The sequence below is a fragment of the Hyperolius riggenbachi genome, chromosome 11 (assembly GCF_040937935.1).
Source record: "Hyperolius riggenbachi isolate aHypRig1 chromosome 11, aHypRig1.pri, whole genome shotgun sequence".
Taxonomy (NCBI): domain Eukaryota; kingdom Metazoa; phylum Chordata; class Amphibia; order Anura; family Hyperoliidae; genus Hyperolius; species Hyperolius riggenbachi.
In genome coordinates, this window is record NC_090656.1 from 27,354,317 (window position 1) to 27,378,253 (window position 23,937).

The 23,937-nt window shown below is 47.0% G+C and overlaps 1 long non-coding RNA gene across 1 annotated transcript in view; it reads left to right on the forward strand.

Annotated features, from left to right (window-relative positions):
* The first annotated feature begins 12,271 nt into the window (after positions 1-12,271).
* The window catches only part of LOC137538162 (uncharacterized), an 83,133-nt gene continuing 71,467 nt past the window's right edge, over positions 12,272-23,937 (forward strand). Inside the window, exon 1 of the long non-coding RNA XR_011024695.1 lies at positions 12,272-12,321. This is a non-coding gene — a long non-coding RNA (uncharacterized lncRNA). The remainder of the gene's footprint in view (positions 12,322-23,937) is intronic.

Genomic DNA, 23,937 nt, shown 5'->3' on the forward strand with positions numbered 1-23,937 from the left:
CGGCGGGTGCTTTACATCACATGTCTGGTGTGGCTGGGACTGATAGTCCACACAGGTTCAGAAGGACGCGCGCGCGCCGAGAGGCAGAGCTTATATGACAGCCAGAAGGGAGTCAGCTAACCAAGCCGGTCAGCTGACGGCAGTACCACTTCCCATTGGTCCAGAACTTAGGGGAGGCGCTGGAGAGCGCTTTGCTATATATACTGGGTGCTGGTCATTCTCTGGTTGTCTGCCGTTGCGATCACTACGTGGTAGCACTCAGACCTTATTGTTAGAATCTGTGTTATCTCTGTTATACTTCAGACTAGTTCCAGGGTGTTGATGATCAAGGACCTCACACCCAAGATTAGGAATCTGTGTTACCATTCTGTTATACTTCAGACTAGTTCCAGGGTATTGATGACTACGGAGCTCACACCCAAGATTAGGAATTAGCATTACCATCCTGTTATTCTTCAGACTAGTTCCAGAGTGTTGATGATCTAGGAGCTTACAGCTATAGACTAGACATTGTTGATTATTTGTTATGACCTTCTGCTTTCCTGACCTCTCTTCTGATCTCTGATTTGGTACTTCGCAAACCTTGCTTGCCTTAGGACTCTGTATTGTCTCTTCCTCTGTATCTTATCTGTTTGTCTGTTGCCGACCTGGCTTGTCCGACCTCGAGAACTATCTCCTCTGTTTAGAGATAGTTCACAGATCTGTCAGTGACACTCCACCATTGGTGTCACTCACACTCTGGTCCTTCCCACTCTCAGCCTGACTCCTCCCCTTGGGGAGCCTCAGGCCATTAGAAGGAGCTTGTTCTTGGGCAGTATCTCTTACTGCCTTGCACCCTCAATACGGGTGCTCTCCTCAAAGTATTACTGTTGCACCAAACACTCATCTTACTCAGGTGTTCAGAGGTTAGAGATATATCTGATTATCGGTGATACTGCAGATCATCAATAAACGGGTATATATCTGTATTCTCGGTGATACTGCAGATCACCGATAATCAGATCCTCTCTGTGTTACACCGATCGTTACAAACGGGAAGCGGGTCACTCCCGCGAAACGCGTTGTATTTTAACCACTTGAGGACCCACCCTTTACCCCCCCTTAAGGACCAGCGCTAGTTTGATTGATCTGTGCTGGGTGGGCTCTGCAGCCCCCAGCACAGATCAGGGTGCAGGCAGGGAGATCAGATTGCCCCCCTTTTTTCCCCCCTATGGGGATGATGTGCTGGGGGGGTCTGATCTCTGCTGCCTGCGAGTGGCTGGCGGGGGGGGCACCTCAAAGCCCCCCTCCGCGGCGAAATGCTCCCCCTCCCTCTCCTACCTGGCCCCCTTTGGTAAGCCGGGCTGCACAGGACGCTATCCGTCCTGTGCAGCCAGTGACAGGCTGTCTCCTGTCACATGGCGGCGATCCCCGGCCGCTGATTGGCCGGGGATCGCCGATCTGCCTTACGGCGCTGCTGCGCAGCAGCGCCGTACAAATGTAAACAAAGCGGATTATTTCCGCTTGTGTTTACATCTAGCCTGCGAGCCGCCATCGGCGGCCCGCAGGCTATTCACGGAGCCCCCCGCCGTGATTTGACAGGAAGCAGCCGCTCGTACGAGCGGCTGCTTCCTGATTAATTAGGCTGCAGCTGGCGACGCAGTACTGCGTCGCTGGTCCTGCAGCTGCCACTTTGCCGACGCACGTTATGAGTGTGCGGTCGGCAAGTGGTTAATGGGGTATGTAAATAAATTGTTTTGCTGAAAATTGATCAGCATTTTCTTGTGTCTGCCCTGAGTCCACCACTACCTGCTCACTTTTAAACATTTTTTATCCTTCTGGCGCCTCTGTGTCCATACTACATTAGGTAACTGGAATTGTTTCAAAAAGAAAATAAATATGGCAGCCTCTATATGCTTCTCACTACAGATGTCCTTTAAGACATTCAGAGTAATTATGACCTATTAAGCCTTTTAAGTGTTGTATGACCTCTAATTAGTTATCAGGTAGAATTGCAGCAGTTGACTTTATTGACTGCAGATAAACTGTGATTAATAGCCCTGGTTTATTAATAGTTCAATAAATGTGTGTGTGTGTGTGAGAGAGAGAGAGTGCGTGCGTGTGCGTGGTCATAGACAAGTTTTATATAGGTTTGGTACTGTATGTGTACAAGCTTATCTCAACGTGCCCCCATGTCACTTCAGGTACTTTTTACATAGCTGTCAGAGCTGGACTGTAAATAAGAATGAGTACAAAAAATTGCTACCTTTACATTAAACGCTGCAGAAGATGAATGGGGATTCCCTGGACAGCAAGAAAATCTAATCAATTGGTACTTAAAGACTCTAGTTTGCTCGCCCAAGGATTTATAGTAAAATTAAAGCTTAAATAGCTTGGCCACAAGAATCATCGGAGAAGATTCTGATAGTAGCAAAAATTGAGGGGTGGGGGTGTCAGGAAAATGTGCTAGCAAAGGCTTACAGTGAACCCGAGGTGAAAATAATTTTAATTTCTAGTTTCCTTAAAGTGTCCCTAAATGTAAATGCACAAACCATTGACTTTTTTTTTTATCCCCCCTGCTCTCAGAAGTTGTATTTTGCCAGGAAAACTTTTATGGCTGTAATCTGCTCATTAGTGATGTTTACTATATTCCTGACAAGGTGCCGACAAGGCAGAAGCTGTCACTTCCATGCCTAGAAATCAACTCTTTCAGGCAGCAAAATAAAGTAAGACAGCCTGGTAATTAACCTTTTCACCACAAAGGGTTTTTCCTCTTAAAACGGGATTTCCTGCAGGGCTTCCCCGGTCGCCATGGCGACGGGGCGGGATGACGTCACCGACGTCATGGACGTCAGGACGTCACAGGGAATCCCGATCCACCCCTCAGCACTGCCTGGCACTGATTGGCCAGGCTGCGCAGGGGTCTGGGGCGGGGGGGGGACGGCTCGACGCGGCGGGTAGCGGCGAATCGGCGGGTAGCGGCGGCGATCGCGTACTACACGCAGCTAGCAAAGTGCTAGCTGCGTGTAGGAAAAAAAATTATGCTAATCGGCCCAGCGGGGCCTGAGAAATCCTCCTGCACAGGTTACCTCGAGCTCAGAGCTGAGATCAGGATAACCGGCAAGGAGGTTAAATCGTGGTTTAGCTCAACCTTATCTCTTTTTTTTCATGAATAATCTCTCCTTGCTTGTTTATCTCCTGCATTAGCACTCCTTACAGTTAAGGTGAATAATAAGTAACCTTTGTGAATGAACCTCAATGAGAGACAGTTGAGATAGGAGCTTCAAAAGACAGTGCTGTCCACGACTTTATAAAGTTGCAGAGCTCATAGGAGCTTTTTTGTATAGATAACAACTGAAGTTTCTTAACTCTTCCTGCACTGAAAACAATATTAGACTCATATCTGTGCTAATAGTTTGTATTTCTTAGCTGTGCTATACATACAAATCATTAGATCATATTTTTTTTTTCATTTCAGATTTCCTTTAAAGGACACCCGAGGTGACATGTGGCATGATGATATAGACATGGGTATGTACAGTGCCAAGCACACAAATAACTATGCTGTGTTCCTTTTTTTCTTTCTCTGCCTGAAAGTTAAATGTTAAATATCAGGTATGTAAGTGGCTAACTCAGTCCTGACTCAGACAGGAAGTGACTACAGTGTGACCCTCACTGATAAGAAGTTCCAACTATAAAACACTTTTCTAGCAGAAAATGGCTTCTGTGAACAGGAAAGAGACAAAAAGGGTCAATTGTTCATAGATTTTAGCTCTGGCTTACTTAAATGAATGTGTCATTGAGCAAAAACATTAAAACAGTTAAAACTTAAAAAGTAGATTTAAAGGGACTCAGAGCATAAATATAAAAAAAAGATTTATACATACCTGGGGCTTTTTATATTTAAGCTCTGGTACACTTTAAACGTAAAATACAACTGTGGAATATCTTAAAAAGTCATTTTTAGGAGAAGGAAGATAGATACAATCGTTTATTTCATTCGTTTATTTTCCCCTCGGGTGTCCTTTAAGGAGTTGATGAAAATGAATATTTATATATATATAGATAGATAGATAGATAGATAGATAGATAGATAGATAGATAGATAGATATGATTCATTCACTTCCAGCACGTGAAGGTCGAGAAGCTTCGCCGCAATCCATCATTAACACGGACGCGTGTGATCTCAGATAAGTCAGAGACCTCACCAATCTCGCAATTATCTTCTGAGAATTGTGCAGTCAAACACAATACGCATTAACGGTAAATGGCCATTGCTATCTTGAATAGAGAAGTATCCATCAGTGTCGTCAACCTCGGGGAGTAATTATGCACTAATCACATGTCTGCGCCAGGGTTGCATTAATTTCGCAACATCTTAGTCTGGCCTTGTGTCTAAATTACAGATATTTCTTCTGCCGCAGAGTCTGGGGTTATCTGCAATTTTAATCAACTGTATGGAATAATTAGCAGGGCATGTGCCAGCGGCAGAGGGAGCGCACGCAAGATTAATGAGAGAGGTACCTTTGCATTAAAAAGTTTTTTTGAACATCTTTATGTTACCAAGCAGAGGCGAATCAGCACATAAACATTCATCTATTAACGGTAAGAGCTCTCCAGGACTCAGAATGAAGCCTGGAACAACATTCAGAGAATACAGAATAGTTGTGACACGTCCGATCCATCCCCTACTTAAAGTGGACTTACACTTTAATTCCAACAATGGATCAGTGGCGTGCGTACCTAGGGAATTTGACACCCACTGCTGATTATTTACAGACCCAACCCCCAAAAAAAAAAACAACTAACAAACAAAAATAAAAACAATGGGTTAACGGTTTGGGACGCTGAGCAGGTTGCTGCAAATTTTGGGGGATTTTTGGGGAAAAGGAGTCATCAGGATTTGGACAGAAAAAACGTTATGCAACTCTGTAGTACTCTATACAGTGCTGCAGAAGATGTCAGTGCTATATAAATACATAATATTAATATGGTAGGACATTAGAATATGACTATGGTACCATTAGATTGTGAGCTTCTCTGAAGACAGTGGGAAATGGGGAACATACGAAAGAGGGGGATGCATAGGACGTAGTGTTGGGCGAACAGTGTTCGCCACTGTTCAGGTTCTGCAGAACATCACCCTGTTCGGGTGATGTTCGAGTTCGGCCGAACACCTGATGGTGTTCGGCCAAACCGTTCGGCCACATGGCCGAACTAAGAGCGCATGGCCGAACGTTCCCTGAATGTTTGGCTAGCGCTGTGATTGACCGAACGGGTCACGTGGTTCGGACCCGAACGCGCTCTGATTGGCCGAACGTGTCACGTGGTTCGGGTAAATAAATACCCGAACCACGTAATTTCTCCGCCATTTGTCTGTGGGTTTAGCTTTGGGTAGGCAGGCAGGGTAGTTCTCTCTCCAGCCGTACTAGCCAGGGTCCCCCCCAGTCATTGTGTCGCTGCTGGGAACAGTAGTACACCGCTCAGCCACACTATATAGCATTGTGTTTACTGCCACTCTGTGTACACCGCTCACCCAGCACTATATAGCATTGTGTTTACTGCCACTCTGTGTCTGCTGGGAACAGTAGTACACCGCTCACCCGCCACTGTATAGCATTGTGCTCTGTGTCGCTGCTGGCAATAGTGGTACACCGCTCACCCGCCACTGTATAGCATTGTGCTCTGTGTCGCTGCTGGAAATAGTGGTACACCGCTCACCCACCACTGTATAGCATTTCTGTACTGCCACTGTACTGCTGCCAGTCAGCGTGTACTTTAAGGATAAGTGAAATGAGGAAGAAATCCGGTGAAAGAGGGAGGGGCAAGGGAAGAGGTGTTTCCCCTGACGGTTCACGTACAGGCCACAGGGGAGCACCCAAGAAAACCCACTCAATACCGCCCATGTTGTCCAGGACAACAACCCTCAAAAATCCAAAAGAACAGGACCAGATAATTACTTGGATGACCTCTCAAGCGTCCAGCAGTGGGTTAAGCAGCACCAGCACATCACGCACGAGGTCCGAGTCCTCAGCTAGTTACAAGGAGCCAGTGGGCACAAAGCTGACACAACCGGCAGCGACACCACGCACACAACTGCCAGATAACCAGGCCGAAGAATTACCTCAGGACACAATGGGGTATTCGCAGGAGCTATTCCCAGCCCAACAAACTTCCACCTTTGAAAGGTCAATGGAGGAACAGCCAGAAATGTTGTGCCCGGATTCACAACCATTAACTGTGGGAAATGCATCGCGCACTGAAATACAAGGCGAGTCCGAGGACTTTAAAACCAAAATCCCAGAGCAAGTTGGGCAGGAGGGGTTGCAATTGCAGGAGGTCGGCCGAGAAGATCTGGAAGACGACGTTGGAGTGAGCTGCGCAGAGGTTGTTCTGGGGAGCTCTACTCCACGGCGGCCCCCACAATGACATATGACGAGTTTGAGGAGATGGAAGAGGAGGGTATGGACAATGTGGACATAGACCCAGATTTTGTATGTGAACGACAACATCGCCATCGTAGCAGCACAGATGAGTCTGTTGAAGAACCCACTGCTGCATGAGTTCGCCTTGTGCCACAATGTAGGCGGCGCGAAATTTCAGGCACCACAAGCGTGGAAGTTCCTTTGAGACGCAAAAGAGGCGCAAACAGAAATCGCCAGCAAGGCAGGTGCTCCAAAGTCTGGGCTTTCTTTGAAGACTGCACTGAGGATGGTACCATGGCGATTTGCAAGGTGTGCAAGACCCGCCTGAGCAGGGGGAAAAGTATTAACAACCTCTCCACCACCAGCATGAGCCGCCACATGCTATCCAAACATCCCACTCTGTGGGCAAACGCGGCAGGACAGGGTACCAGCAACACTGCCTCCCTTGGGGTCACCAGACTCACCACCAGACCCGCCTCAGCAGCAGCAGTAGCCCAGCCATTGCGTGGTTCACAACATTCACAAACATCAGACGACGCTGACACTGTCACTTTCCGGAGTAGTGCTCTTGAGGTCTCCCAGTGTTCATTAAACACAACAACCAACAGCCCTTCAGTGTGCAGCCCTACGGTTCAGTTGTCTGTCTCGGAGATGTTTGAGCGCAAGAGGAAATTGCCAGCAAATGACCCCCGGGCCGTGGCAGTAACAGCCAGCATAGCCAAGCTTCTGGCCTGCGAAATGCTGCCATATCGAGTGGTGGAGACAAACAGCTTCAAGGGCATGATGTCAGTGGCCATCCCACGTTACGTGGTTCCCAGCCGCTACCACTTTGCGCGCTCTGCAGTGCCTGAGTTGCATGAGCACGTGGTCAGCAAAATAACCCGAAGCTTGAAGAATGCCGTTGCCTGCAAGGTTCACCTCACCACTGACACCTGGACGAGTGCGTTAGGCCAGGGTCGATACATCTCCCTTACCGCGCACTGCGTGAACCTTGTGGAGCCTGGCAGCGATTCCTCACCTGCTACGGCGCGGATATTGCCCACGCCGCAAACAGCTGCACCGCCGTCCCTCCCACTGGATAACAACAGCAGCACCTACCTCTCTGACTCCTTCTCCTCCAACGCATCGCAAAGCTGTACCTCATCCGGAAACGCTAACCCAGCACCAGCAGCAGTAGGATCGTGGAAGCAGTGCAGCACAGCTGTTGGCATGCGTCAGCAAGCGTTGCTGAAGCTGATCTGCCTTGGGGATAAGCAGCACACAGGGGAGGAAATTTGGAGGGGAATAAAGGAACAGCCGGATTTGTGGCTGGCACCGCTGGACCTGAAACCGGGCATGGTTGTGTGTGATAATGGGAGTAATCTCATTCGCGCTTTAAGGTTGGCTAAGCTGACACAACTCCCTTGCCTGGCGCACGTGATGAACCTAGTAGTTCAGCGGTTCCTGAGGACATACCCAGGCGTGGCCGATCTTCTGTTGAAGGTGCGACGAGTGGCCAAGCATTGTAGAAATTCCAGTACTGCTTCGGGGGCACTCGCCAAGATGCAGGAGCGCTTCAATCTCCCCCACCATCGCTTGCTGTGTGATGTCCCTACGCGCTGGAATTCTACGCTGCACATGCTAGCCCGCTTTTACGAGCAGAAGAGTGCAGTGGTCCAGTACATGACGGCGCAGTACCGAGGCGCATCCGGACAGCTGCCAAGCTTCTGTGGATCCGATTGGGCCAACATGTTGGACCTCTGCCAAGTCCTCCAAAATTTTGAGCAATCCACGTTGCTTGTGAGCAGTGACAACTCTTCAGTCAGCATTACCATACCACTGCTGTGTTTACTGAAGAGGTCAATGTTGAAAATCAAGGTAACAGCTGTCATGATGCAACAGGGGGAATCAGAAGGAGAAAACGATCAGCGTGATGGTACCAACATCAGGCCATCTGCCTCAGGAAACGCTGGCCCCAGCAGCTATGACGAAGAAGAGGAGGAGGAACAGCTGGAGTTGGAGCAGGAATTTCATGCCACCACTGACGAGGGCCAGAGCGGTGCACGTTGGACTTCCACAATTCAGCGCGAATGGTCAGCAGAAGCAGACCAGGAAGAAGGTGACGACTATGATGCATCACAACAATCACAACGCCCACAAGAGGATGATGATGGTTCTGGCAGGACTCTGGCACACATGGCTCAATTCATGCTAGACTGCATTGAATGCGACCCACGCATTGTGCGCATTCAGGACAACACCTATTACTGGGTTTATACCCTTCTGGATCCACGGTACAAACACAATGTTCCAAAACTGCTTGAAGAAAGAGTCAGACAGGTCAAAATGGAAGAATACCAGCAGGCACTTGTGGAGACTTTAGCCCTTGTGGAGACTTTAGAGAGGAGATTGACATCCTCACCCTCCTCTAGCCAGTTGTACGCCAACAGACTGACTTCCGCAAACCCAGGACGACCAGGAGGGCAGCAAACAACACAAGCCGCAGCTAGTGCACAAAAGGGAATGGCATCGGCAGTGTCCTTGGAGTGGGAAAATTTTCTGACACCCATGCAGCAGCCCACAGAACAGCAAGCGTGCACATCCACCTCCAACACCGATCGCCTGGAGAAGATGGTCAAGGACTACATGTCAGATGGCGTAGCTGTGTTGAACAATCCATCTGCACCCTTCAACTATTGGGTATCGAAGCTAGACACCTGGCACGAACTGGCAATGTACGCAATAGAGGTGCTGGCTTGCCCGGCAGCCAGCATTATGTCGGAACGCTGTTTCAGTGCTGCCGGAGGCATCGTCGCAGATCGGCGTATCCGCCTCTCCACAGAAAATGCAGACCGTCTGACTCAAATTAAAATGAATCAATCCTGGATTGGAAACGACTACGCAACACTCCAGGACCCCAACCAAGTAACATGAACAATGAACATCTGTGATGCCGGTCTCTTGTTACGGAACCTCTCATCTGTATTACATTTATGACTGCATGGCGGCAAAAAGCATTGCTATATCCGCACGCTTTGTCCTCATGCAAGGCCTGGGTTGTTGTGTCTCAAAAAGCGTGGCCTTCTCCTCCTGCGCCTGCTCCTGTTCCATCACGTGTGCTGCTGCTGCTGGGTTAGCGTTTCCGGTCCCTGTTTATGGAACCTCTTATCTTTATTACATTTATGACTGCATGGCGGTAAAAAGCATGCTATCCGCACGCTTCTTGTCCTCATGCAAGGCCTGGGTTGTTGTGTCTCAAAGCGTGGCCTTCTCCTCCTGCGCCTCCTCCTGTTCCATCACGTGTGCTGCTGCTGCTGGGTTAGCGTTTCCGGTCCCTGTTTATGGAACCTCTTATCTTTATTACATTTATGACTGCATGGCGGTAAAAAGCATGCTATCTGCACGCTTCTTGTCCTCATGCAAGGCCTGGGTTGTTGTGTCTCAAAAAGCGTGGCCTTCTCCTCCTGCGCCTCCTCCTGTTCCATCACGTTTGCTGCTGGTGCTGGGTTAGCGTTTCCGGTCCCTGTTTATGGAACCTCTTATCTTTATTACATTTATGACTACATGGCGGTAAAAAGCATGCTATCTGCACGCTTCTTGTCCTCATGCAAGGCCTGTGTTGTTGTGTCTCAAAGCGTGGCCTTCTCCTCCTGCGCCTCCTCCTGTTCCATCACGTGTGCTGCTGCTGCTGGGTTAGCGTTTCCGGTCCCTGTTTATGGAACCTCTTATCTTTATTACATTTATGACTGCATGGCGGTAAAAAGCATGCTATCCGCACGCTTCTTGTCCTCATGCAAGGCCTGGGTTGTTGTGTCTCAAAGCGTGGCCTTCTCCTCCTGCACCTCCTCCTGTTCCATCACGTGTGCTGCTGCTGGTGCTGGGTTAGCGTTGCCGGTCCCTGTTTATGGAACCTCTTATCTTTATTACATTTATGACTGCATGGCGGTAAAAAGCATGCTATCCGCACGCTTCTTGTCCTCATGCAAGGCCTGGGTTGTTGTGTCTCAAAGCGTGGCCTTCTCCTCCTGCGCCTCCTCCTGTTCCATCACGTGTGCTGCTGCTGCTGGGTTAGCGTTGCCGGTCCCTGTTTATGGAACCTCTTATCTTTATTACATTTATGACTGCATGGCGGCAAAATGCATGCTATCCGCACGCTTCTTGTCCTCATGCAAGGCCTGGGATGTTGTGTCTCAAAGCGTGGCCTTCTCCTCCTGCGCCTGCTCCTGTTCCATCACGTGTGCTGCTGCTGGGTTAGCGTTTCCGGTCCCTGTTTATGGAACCTCTTATATTTATTACATTTATGACTGCATGGCGGCAAAATGCATGCTATCCGCACGCTTCTTGTCCTCATGCAAGGCCTGGGTTGTGTCTCAAAGCGTGGCCTTCTCCTCCTGCGCCGCCCTCCTCCTGTTCCATCACGTGTGCTGCTGCTGGTGCTGGGTTAGCGTTACCGGTCCCTTTTCCTGGAACCTCTTCTCTGTATTACATTTATGACTGCATGGCGACAAAAAGCATGTTACCTGTGCAAAGAAACATGACATTTTCCGCATTTAAAAGACAGTTTTTCCTTTGAAACTTTACAATCAATTTTCTCAAAAACTATAAGCTCTATTTTAAATATTTTTTTTCCTCTTGTACCCACTCCCAAGGTGCACATACCCTGCAAATTTGGGGTATGTAGCATGTAAGGAAGCTTTACAAAGCACGAAAGTTCGGGTCCCCATTGACCTCCATTATGTTCGGAGTTCGGCGCGAACACCCGAACATCGCGGCCATGTTCGGCGAACGTTCGCGAACCCGAACATCCAGGTGTTCGCCCAACACTACATAGGAGGAAGAGGATGGATAAAGAGGTAGAGGCACAAGACAGAGAGCCTGGTGGGAGAGGAGAAATGGCAGGAAGACCTCTCACCAGGACTGCAGACATCACCGGTGCTGTTTAGCAGGGACATGCTGTTAAAAGAAGCCACTAAAACCTGAAAAGAGGAAAGGGTCATGGGGAAGACAACAGGGTGGGAGGGGGAGCTGGGAAAAGAGATGCGACCACCTGCAATCAAGCTAATCTAAATTGCCTGGAGCTTGCTTCTTTGCTCACTACAGAAGTCGGCTGTAAGCACCTGTATCACTGGCTTCTGCAACGGCAGACTGTCCTGCATCATATTTCACGCACACATTCTGAGTGGAGCATTACGGTTGAAAAAGAAGGAAATGCAGCAGTCACATGACTATGAAGACTAGGTGAAGGATACCTATCCTACCTAATAAAAGCCCTGTGTCTCTGCGTCCCATGTCCGTGTGTGTGTGTCCCTGCGTTTGCGCTACTGCGCCGCAGGGACAGCCGTTGTTCGAATGGGAGCAGGACAGCCAGGGGGCCGGCCGGCCGAGGGGGCGTGTGCATGGTCGCGCATGCGCGTTGACAGGTGGCGGCGGTGATGGACCTAGAGCCCGTTATTAAACAGGCTAAGGTCCCTAGTACTGTATAATGTTTCTGTAGCCAACTGAGCTTAAGTAAGGTTTTGAAAATTGTCTCTGTGAAGCGGGGAAAACAGCTACGTTACTTTGATAAAATTGCTCTGTGGTAACAATTAAAAAATGAGGATTCTGCTTCTTAAAAACATCCTCTCTTTAATATAAGTGAGACTTCTTATTTTCCTTAACGGAAATTGAATTTATTTTAAGTGTCAAACTTTTGACAACTTGAGATTTCCATCTCCTGCACTCCTCTTCACAAAATGAGCTTTTCCGCCCGGCGCTCTACCACCCTGACCCAGCTGGTTTATTCAGAAGAAAGTTTGCTGCATACAAATAGCTAAGCAGATAATGTGACAGTTTAATAACAGCTATTTGCTTTTTTTCACTTAATAACAGACATTTTCTGTACAGGAGAGGAAAAAATCTCGGCTCCATTCAGCTAATGTATTTGCAACAAGGTCTGAGGTGAGCTCTGTGTCCTAAGATTTGCACTAGAAATGAAGCTAGTGGTTCCACTGGTGGGATTAGAGTCAGGTAACATATTAGAAGGAAATAGTCCAGGCAACGTAAGCTTTTGAATATGAGTCGGCCTTAAAGAGAATCTGTATTGTTAAAATCACACAAAAGTAAACATACCGGTGTGTTAGGGGACATCTCCTATTACCCTCTGTCACAATTTCGCCGCTCCCCGCCGCATTAAAAGTAGTCAAAAACAGTTTTTAAAAGTTTGTTTGTAAACAAACAAAATGGCCACCAAAACAGAAAGTAGGTTGATGTACAGTATGTCCACACATAGAAAATACATCCATACACAATCAGGCTGTATACAGCCTTCCCTTTGAATTTCAAGAGATCGTTTGTCTGTTTCTTTCCCCCTCCATCTCACTGAAGAGTTATAAGCTGATTGTTTGTTTACTCTTGCAGACAGCTCTGCCCGGTTGTCTGTAATTCTGCAGTATATGACTCATCAGTATGTGAACAGAGGATTTATCCAGCTTGTAAAAGATAAGAGAGCAAAAAAAAAAGCTGGCTAATGTAAATAACACACACACACAGGGGAGTGTGCATAGAGGGGGCATGCATAGCAGATCACACTGAAGAGTTGGCAGCCTTCCAGACACAGGATGACAAGTCCGACAGGGGAAAGATAAGCTGATTTATTACAGAGATGGTGATAGTATAAAGTGCTGCAGTAAGCCAGTGCACATTATAATAGGTTTAGGAACCTGTAGGATGGTAGAAAACACAATGACATTTTTGTTACAGAGTCCCTTTAAAGAAAACCTGAACTGAAATTGAAAGTCAAAATAAGCATACACAAGTCATACTTACCTTCCATGTAGTCTACTCCTCAGTGTCTTTCTCCTGTCCCGCATCCTGTTTGTTCACTGTGATCAAGGGAATTTTCCGTCCTCCATTTTGAAAATGGCCATTACCCATAACAGCTTTCTGGTCAGCACACAGTTAAACTGTAACATTGCCCACTTGAGCCATAGGGAAACATGGACATTTATCTGGTACATCAGTTTTCCTCTCAGCTATAACTGACAGCGACTGATATTTTACTGACAGCAACTGAAATATTTCAGATCTGACAAAATATTGTCAGAACAGGAAGGGATTAATGTCAGAAGAAAATGGTGAGCTTCTGGGAGGAACTGATGGCAAGGTAACTATGTAATGTTCATTTCAAGTTACCTCATGTGTTTATTTTAAATATTTTTACTCAGTGCAGGTCCTTTTTTAAGGTCGGTTTTACACCTGGCTGATGCCCAGCCCTGTCGCATCACACCTCAGCACACAAAATGTCACTCATATGACTCTGCGGCAGAGTGCGCTGACAGGGCCATATATATAGCGCTGCCCCCAGTGCGAATTTTCGCCAAGGTCATTTTCGCATTGAAAATCCTATATTCGATTCGAGAGCATTTTTCACACACAAAAAAATGTCATGTGTTTTTTGCGTTTTTCACAAGAAAAAAAAAACCTCTATATTTTTAAAGCAAAAAGCATGAAAACATGGACAAATTATATTTTTACAGTGAAAATTCACGATAAACGTGAAAAAAAAACAAATTTTTCTATGGATTTTTCAGTCAAAAAATTGAATTTAACATATATTTGTGAAAATGTGTAAAGAATATTGGCATTTTCACTCTTCACTGGGCGGGGCCGTTAGCTCATCACCCCCTCCCTGTATGCTTCTCGCCCAGTGACGTACTCGCTGCTTAATAGGGTTTCATATTCCCGTCATTCCGCGCATGCGGCCACACCACTTGCGCCACGGCTCGGCGGCTGATCAGGCATTGCCTTGCATTGCCATTGCGATACTCTGCAGTAAAACTGGGTAACACAACTCAGAATTCCAATGCAGGTGTAAAAGGAGCCTAAATGTAAAGTTAGAGCAGAGCTTGGAATCATATAGGATTTGGTTGAAGATATCAGATATCGTGGTCTTGTCCCCATCTCCCTGTCCCCATCTCCCTGACCCCACTTTCCTTAACCATCCCCTCCCACACCTAACTTTATCTGCTCCCCATCCAGCCCCCCCCCCCCCCCCCCGCCTAACCCTTTGAGAGACAAAGGTGGGCTCAAAAATATATATATATGAGGCTACTTGATCCTGCGGGAAGGGGGGGGAGCGCAAAAACTGCCCCTCCCCGCTGCTCCCGGGGGCCGAAATGGCCCACTTTCGCTTTCGTGATCTACAGGTCACGCCGCTGCATGGAGAGACTGTGTATCTCTTACAGCGTGCAGGGAGACGAGGGAGCGGCAGGGGGTGCAGCCAGGGAGAGAGAGCTGCCTAATGGCAGCTCTAGAAACCCTACAGGATTGCCCTTGTTGGGCGTTTTGAACAGGGAATCCCTCTCACAAATATTGTTGCTAATCTCAGGGGGCTATAGCGCAGCAGTGGGGGAAGGCAGAGAGCGGCAGTGGGGGGACACAGAGGCATGTCATGGGGCAGATAACATGCCTCTGTTTCCCATCTGCCCACCTCGGGTGCTCTTTAAAAACACTCCCCTCAACGCCCAACCTTAACCAAGTTCCCCACACCTAAACTTAACCAACCACAGCCGCCCTTCCACTGCTATTATGATAATGTTGGGGCACTGACATAGACGTCATTACAAATAGCGGCTATAGTGGGACATTTTTTATTTATCCGGCACCCTTAGTGTGAAATTTGCTATTTATCCGGCGCCCAAATTTCACACTATAGCCGAGATATATATATATATATATATATATATATATATAGATATAGATATATATATATATCTATATATATATACATATATATATATATATATATATATATATATATATATATAAATATATATTTATATTTATATATATATATATATATATATATATATATATATATATATATATATATATAATGGCGCCTGTGGCAGCGCTTCGACAGGGTCTTTCTACATTTAAAAAAATAGGTACTTACGTATTATCCCATCTGGGAAGTTTGGCAGCTTTTTGGTAAAGTTCTTTTTGCTCCCCCAGGAACATCTTACCACTTTTGGAAAGCTAAAAGTCCCAGCTTTCTATTGCACTGGGTCCTGATTCATTATAATTTTCAGTTCCCAAGTTATGGGGTTTTGAAGGAGGGGTGTCCCTTGAACTTGGCTGCAGAAAGTGCAATTACAGAAGTACGGAATGGACCCGACATAATGATAAGCAGCACACCCAGGAGGTCTTCTTCCTTTGCAGCATAAATCCGTGTCTTCAAAACTTATGTCAAGTGCCCTGGGTCTCTCACTGCAGATGAAGGAGCAGCGCAGCTATGCACCCTCGTCTCCTCTCTGTCTTACTGGCATGGGCCGGAGGCTCAATTCCACTGGGCTCTCTGCAGCAAAGTGCAGGGGACCCAGTGCAAAAGAAAGCCGGGACTTTAACCTATTTTGGTTCCTGGACGTAGAAACTACGTCCAGGAACCATGCGCGCTACCGCGCACTACCGCGGCTGATCACGCGCGTGCACGCGCACTCCCGGCCGCGGATTCGGTAGCCAAGGAATCAATGTATCGGGCTATGGTGCCCGATCACTGATTCCTCTCCCCCGCTGAAAAGCGACAGCTTCTCTCGGAAGCTGCACCTTTTCTGGCCGTTCCCTTCCCGATGAGTCACTCTAAGCGTGAGTTACGTTTAGAGTGACGTCATGTAAACAAACTCATGGCCGCCATCTTGTGGCCAAAAAGTAAAACTACAACTAAAATTAAAAAAAAGTTAAACATAACACACAATTACATTATAAAACTATACTTTACATCCCACCCTCCCAAAAATACCCAAATAAAATGTTTAATATAAAAAAAACAAAAACATTGCAATAAAAAAAAAAAAAACGTAAATATTTACCTAAGGGTCTAAACTTTTTAAATATCAATGTAAAGATGAAATATTTCTATATTTTTTTTATTTTAAACTTGTTAATAGTGATGGATGCAAAACGGAAAAAATGCACCTTTATTTCCAAATAAAATATTGTCGCCATACATTGTGATAGGGACATAATTTTAACGGTGTAATAACCGGGACATATGGGCAAATACAAAACGTGAGTTTTAATTATGGAGGCATGTATTATTTTAAAACTATAATGGCTGAAAACTGAGAAATAATGTTTTTTTCCGTTTTTTTCTTATTCTTCCTGTTAAAATGCATTTACAGTAAAGTGGCTCTTAGCAAAATGTACCCCCCAAAGAAAGCCTAATTGGTGGCGGAAAAAAACAAGATATAGATCAGTTCATTGTGATAAGTAGTGATAAAGTTATAGGCTAATGAATGGGAGGTGAACATTTCTCAAGTGAAAACGACGGAACCTGAATGGGTTAAGCTTTCCAAACATGATTAGATCTGGCTAGGGGATCAAACAGAACATTAACAAAAAGCTGCCAAACTTTCCAGATGGGATAATACATATGTACCAAAAAATAAATACATCGGTTACCTTGTTTACATTTTTGTGGTGGTGCTTTTGGCCCACATCGTCAGATTTTTATTTCTGACTGTTTTATAGTTTGACCTGTTTGGGGTTTTCTACCCTTGCCGCACATACTCAGGGTCTCATCAGGCCCAGCTCTACCGCTGACCCCCTTTTGTGCCCACCAACAGAGCATTCTGTTGGTGGGCTCTGATGGCTGCCACTTTGTTTGTTTATTTATTTTTATTTATTTGTTTGTTTTTAAATAAATTTGACTATTTTTTTTTTATATTCAGCCCTCTCTCACTCCCCCCGCCAGCCGATCGCTCTTCTGCCTCCCAGGGGGACAGTCGTGTCACACGGCTGTCCCCAGTACAGCGCTGCCGTAGATTGAACACTGTACAGTGTATATAGATGTTGGTTTCGCCATCTAACAGTCTCCTAGTGGTGATCGCCACTGGGAGACTGATGACAGAGCAGCGCTCCGTCATTGAAGAGGAGATGCTCACGCATCAGCGCGCGCAATCTCCTGCAAAACCCCGCCCCAGGATTTCACACAAATTGGTGTTGATTGGTCCTGGGGCTGCCAGTTTCCGAACAGCAGTCGGCTAAAGGTTAAAGAGGAACTGTAGCGAAAAGGGGTAAAAAATAAATCAAGTCATTGCAAAGTGAGAAGTTAAAAAATAGAAGAGAGATCAATAAATAATTGATATTCGCCATGTAATGTGTTCATATTGTTTGATCTACAAGCAGCCAGCATGTAATCATCTTTACTACTGGTAGACATGAAAAACACAGACAGCACCAACTGCCATCACCTTTAACCACACCCCCTAACAATGTGATAGGCTAAAAGGTTGTCTTTTTTTAAAGATATACAAATGCACAGAGGGAGATACCGTTTTTTCAGCAGTTGGAAAAAACTGTTATTTCCCACAATGCAACAAGAATCACAGACATAAAACTGTCATGACATCACACTGTGGGAGGGGTTTTACCCCAATATCAGCCATACAGAACCCCCGATGATAAAAAAAAAATGGTAAAGAACTTGAATGGGAAAAGGGGTATCAGCTACTGATTGGGATGAAGTTCAATCCTTAGTTATCACTCCTCCTTAAAGTGAGACCGTAACCAGGAATTGGACTTCATCTCAATCAGTAGATGATACCCCATTTCCCATGAGAAATCTATTATTTTTCTCAAACGGATCATCAGGGGGCTGTGTATGGCTGATATTGTGGTGAAACCCCTCCTACAGTAAGATGTCAGCGCCACATAGCTCTGAGGTCCTGACATCACACTGTGGGAGCCTTGTTGCATTGTGGGAAATAACAGCTGTTTCCAACTGCCAAAAAAGCAAGCAGCATCTCCATCCAGTGACATCACCTGCCAGCAGTAGAAATGTTACCATGTGATAAATGTCTGAATGTAAATCAGGGAGAGGAAATATTGTACAATGAGCAAACACTGACTAAATCATTTATACATCATTATTGTAAAAATTAAGCTCTTTTTTATTACATTATTTTCACTGGAGTTCTGCGTTAAGCCCTTTGATGTAAACAAATCCTGTGAATGGATGCCTAATCATAGATGGATTAAAGGACAAAGTGACGTAACATGATGAGATAGACGTGTGTATGTACAGTGCCAAGCACACAAATTATGCTGTGTTCCTTTTTTCCTTTCTCTGCCTGAAAGAGTTAAATATCAGGTATGTAAGTGGCTGACTCAGTCCTGACCCTCACTGATACGAAATTCCAACTATAAGACACTTTCCTAGCATAAAATGGCTTTTGAGAGCAAGAAAGAGATAAAAATGAGAATATCTTATTAGTGAAGGTCACACTGTAGTCACTTTCTGTCAGTCAGGACTGAGTCAGTCAGAAAAACAAAAAAAGGAACACAGCCTAGTTATTTGTGTGCTAGGCACTGTACATACACATGTCTATCTCATCATGTCACGTGTCACCTCTGGTATCCTTTAGGATGTAACGAAGCTCTAGGCAATGTAGTAGATTTGGACCCCTCTTGAGGTCTTTTTGGTAAGCTGAAGCAAAGATAGATCAAACAAGCTGGCAGGGGGGCACCTTGACACACACTAGGCCCCAGGCACCTGTTTAGGTTGCATGGTGGATGATCCCGCTCTGGGCCTAATTCATGACTGTTGACCAATATGCTAACAGAACGAAGAAGAATCAGAAGCACAAACCAACCCTCCATTTCCTCCCAGACTACAATGAGAATTTAGATTTTTCGGTAAGAATAATGGTGGAATTAAAGATGGCATTTCTGTCTACACTTCCGTATTCATATATTCTTCCGTTCTGCTATAACCTGTCTGCAAGGAGACAATCACTTCTATTTCTGTGCATTTCCTAACTGGTGGCTTTAATAGACCACGGCTGATCAGAGACAGGCTCTCTTCCCCGTGGGGAACTGCAGCCCTGGCAAGCAAGTCCTGCCGGTTCATTAAACCCTTCAGGAAGCCACCACGTTGTCACTTTAAACTGTGAAGTGCATAAACATGTCGGCTAGGAGAATCATTAATTGCTGAAAATGTTTGTCATAAATGGTCTGCTGATAAATGAACGCGTCAGGGCTGTAGTCAAGATTCGCCTCATTTCAATATGTCTTCTCTAATTACGGAACATAAGTGGATTGACCTTGAACATGACTCGAATGCTGTCTTACCACGGCTAAATACAAAGAATATATTCATCAAGCGGCAGTGATTATCGTACAGGAATCTATGAAATAAGCCTCCCGGTCACGCCAAACGTAGCGCTTCACCCTCACATTGTGTTTCAAGGATTAAACCAAAGACGTGTTTCAAATAATTTTGTGGAAGTGTGTGTGGACAAATCTGCTTAAAATACTGATACAATTCTGATAAAAAAGAAAATGTATTTCTTCAAACAAAATGGTTATTTATTCTAAATAATGTCTGGACCCGAGATTACTGGGGACTAGTGTTGGGCGAACAGTGTTCGCCACTGTTCGGGTTCTGCAGAACATCACCCTGTTCGGGTGATGTTCGAGTTCGGCCGAACACCTGACGGTGCTCGGCCAAACCGTTCGGCCACATGGCCGAACTAAGAGCGTATGGCCGAACGTTCCCCGAACGTTCGGCTAGCGCTGTGATTGGCCGAACGGGTCACGTGGTTCGGGCCCGAACGCGCTCTGATTGGCCGAACGGTCACGTGGTTCGGGTAAATAAATACCCGAACCACGTCATATCTCCGCCATTTGTCTGTGGGTTTAGCTTTGGGTAGGCAGGCAGGGTAGTTCGCTCTCCAGCCACGCTAGCCAGGGTCCCCCCCAGTCATTGTGTGTCGCTGCTGGGAACAGTAGTACACCGCTCGCTCAGCCACACTATATATAGCATTGTTTACTGCCACTGTGTACCTCGCTCAGCCACGCTATATATATAGCATTGTGTTTTCTGACACTCTGTGTACACGGCTTAGCCTGACTAATATAGCATTGTGTGTACTGCCACTGTGCACCTCGCTCAGCCACGCTATATATAGCATTGTGTGTACTGCCACTGTGCACCTCGCTTAGCCACGCTATATATAGCATTGTGTGTACTGCCACTGTGCACCTCGCTTAGCCACGCTATATATATAGCATTGTGTTTTCTGACACTCTGTGTACACGGCTTAGCCTGACTAATATAGCATTGTGTGTACTGCCACTGTGCACCTCGCTCAGCCACGCTATATATAGCATTGTGTGTACTGCCACTGTGCACCTCGCTCAGCCACGCTATATATAGCATTGTGTGTACTGCCACTGTGCACCTCGCTCAGCCACGCTATATATAGCATTGTGTGTACTGCCACTGTGCACCTCGCTCAGCCACGCTATATATATAGCATTGTGTTTTCTGACACTCTGTGTACACGGCTTAGCCTGACTAATATAGCATTGTGTGTACTGCCACTGTGCACCTCGCTCAGCCACGCTATATATAGCATTGTGTGTACTGCCACTGTGCACCTCGCTCAGCCACGCTATATATAGCATTGTGTGTACTGCCACTGTGCACCTCGCTCAGCCACGCTATATATAGCGTTGTGTGTACTGCCACTGTGCACCTCGCTCAGCCACGCTATATATATAGCATTGTGTTTTCTGACACTCTGTGTACACGGCTTAGCCTGACTAATATAGCATTGTGTGTACTGCCACTGTGCACCTCGCTCAGCCACGCTATATATAGCATTGTGTGTACTGCCACTGTGCACCTCGCTCAGCCACGCTGTATATAGCATTGTGTGTACTGCCACTGTGCACCTCGCTCAGCCACGCTATATATAGCATTGTGTTTTCTGACACTCTGTGTACACGGCTTAGCCTGACTAATATAGCATTGTGTGTACTGCCACTGTGCACCTCGCTCAGCCACGCTATATATAGCATTGTGTTTACTGCCACTCTGTGTACACCGCTCAGCCAGACTATATACCGTTGTTTACTGACACTCTGTGTACACGGCTCAGCCTGACTATAAAGCATTGTGTGTACTGCCACTGTGCACCTCGCTCAGCCACGCTATATATAGCATTGTGTTTTCTGACACTCTGTGTACACGGCTTAGCCTGACTATATAGCATTGTGTGTACTGCCACTGTGCACCTCGCTCAGCCACGCTATATATAGCATTGTGTTTACTGCCACTCTGTGTACACCGCTCAGCCAGACTATATACCATTGTTTACTGACACTCTGTGTACACGGCTCAGCCTGACTATAAAGCATTGTGTGTACTGCCACTGTGCACCTCGCTCAGCCACGCTATATATAGCATTGTGTTTTCTGACACTCTGTGTACACGGCTTAGCCTGACTATATAGCATTGTGTGTACTGCCACTGTGCACCTCGCTCAGCCACGCTATATATAGCATTGTGCTTTCTGACACTCTGTGTACACGGCTTAGCCTGACTAATATAGCATTGTGTGTACTGCCACTGTGCACCTCGCTCAGCCACGCTATATATAGCATTGTGTTTTCTGACACTCTGTGTACACGGCTTAGCCAGACTATATAGCATTGTGTGTACTGCCACTCTGTGTACACCGCTCAGCCAGACTATATAGCATTGTGTTTACTTCCACTCTGTGTCTGCTGGGCCTGGGAACAGTAGTACACCGCTCACCCGCCACTGTATAGCATTGTGCTCTGTGTCGCTGCTGGGAATAGTGGTACTGTATAGCATTTCTGTACTGCCACTGTACTGCTGCCAGTCAGCGTGTACTGTAAGGATAAGTGAAATGAGGAAGAAATCCGGTGAAAGAGGAAGGGGCAAGGGAAGAGGTGTTTCCCCTGACGGTTCACGTACAGGCCACAGGGGAGCACCCAAGAAAACCCACTCAATACCGCCCATGTTGTCCAGGACAACAACCCTCACAAATCCAAAAGAACAGGACCAGATAATTACTTGGATGACCTCTCAAGTGTCCAGCAGTGGGTTAAGCAGCACCAGCACATCACGCACGAGGTCCGAGTCCTCAGCCAGTTACAAGGAGCCAGTGGGCACAAAGCTGACACAACCGGCAGCGACACCACGCACACAACTGCCAGATAACCAGTCCTATGAATTACCTCAGGACACAATGGGGTATTCGCAGGAGCTATTCCCAGCCCAACAAACTTCCACCTATGAAAGGTCAATGGAGGAACAGCCAGAAATGTTGTGCCCGGATTCACAACCATTAACTGTGGGAAATGCACCGCGCACTGAAATACAAGGCGAGTCCGAGGAGGACTCGGAAACCCAAATCCCAGAGCAAGTTGGGCAGGAGGGGTTGCAATTGCAGGAGGTCGGCCGACAAGATCTGGAAGACGACGTTGGAGTGAGCTGCGCAGAGGTTGTTCTGGGGAGCTCTACTCCACGGCGGCGGCCCCCCACAATGACATATGACGAGTTTGAGGAGATGGAAGAGGAGGGTATGGACAATGTGGACAGAGACCCAGATTTTATTTGTGAACGAGAACATCGCCGTCGTAGCAGCAGCACAGATGAGTCTGTTGAAGAACCCACTGCTGCACGAGTTCGCCTTGTGCCACAAGGTAGGCGGCGCGCAATTTCAGGCACCACAAGCGTGGAAGTTAGAGTGAGAAGCAAAAGAGGAGGAAACAGAAATCGCCAGCAAGGAGGCAGGTGCTCCAAAGTCTGGGCTTTCTTTGAAGACTGCACTGAGGATGTTACCATGGCGATTTGCAAGGTGTGCAAGACTCGCCTGAGCAGGGGGAAAAGTATTAACAACCTCTCCACCACCAGCATGAGCCGCCACATGCTATCCAAACATCCCACTCTGTGGGCAAACGCGGCAGGACAGGGTACCAGCAACACTGCCTCCCTTGGGTTCACCAGACTCACCACCAGACCCGCCTCAGCAGCAGCAGTAGCCCAGCCATTGCGTGGTTCACAACATTCACAAACATCAGACGACGCTGACACTGTCACTTTCCGGAGTAGTGCTCTTGAGGTCTCCCAGTGTTCATCAAACACAACAACCAACAGCCCTTCCGTGTGCAGCGCTACGGTTCAGTTGTCTGTGTCGGAGATGTTTGAGCGCAAGAGGAAATTGCCAGCAAATGACCCCCGGGCCGTGGCAGTAACAGCCAGCATAGCCAAGCTTCTGGCCTGCGAAATGCTGCCATATCGAGTGGTGGAGACAAACAGCTTCAAGGGCATGATGTCAGTGGCCATCCCACGTTACGTGGTTCCCAGCCGCTACCACTTTGCGCTCTCTGCAGTGCCTGAGTTGCATGAGCACGTGGTCAGCAAAATAACCCGAAGCTTGAAGAATGCCGTTGCCTGCAAGGTTCACCTCACCACTGACACCTGGACGAGTGTGTTCGGCCAGGGTCGATACATCTCCCTTACCGCGCACTGGGTGAACCTTGTGGAGCCTGGCAGCGATTCCTCACCTGCTACGGCGCGGGTGTTGCCCACGCCGCAAACAGCTGCACCGCCGTCCCTCCCACTGGATAACAACAGCAGCACCTACCTCTCTGACTCCTTCTCCTCCAACGCATCTCAAAGCTGTACCTCATCCGGAAACGCTAACCCAGCAGCAGTAGGATCGTGGAAGCAGTGCAGCACAGCTGTTGGCATGCGTCAGC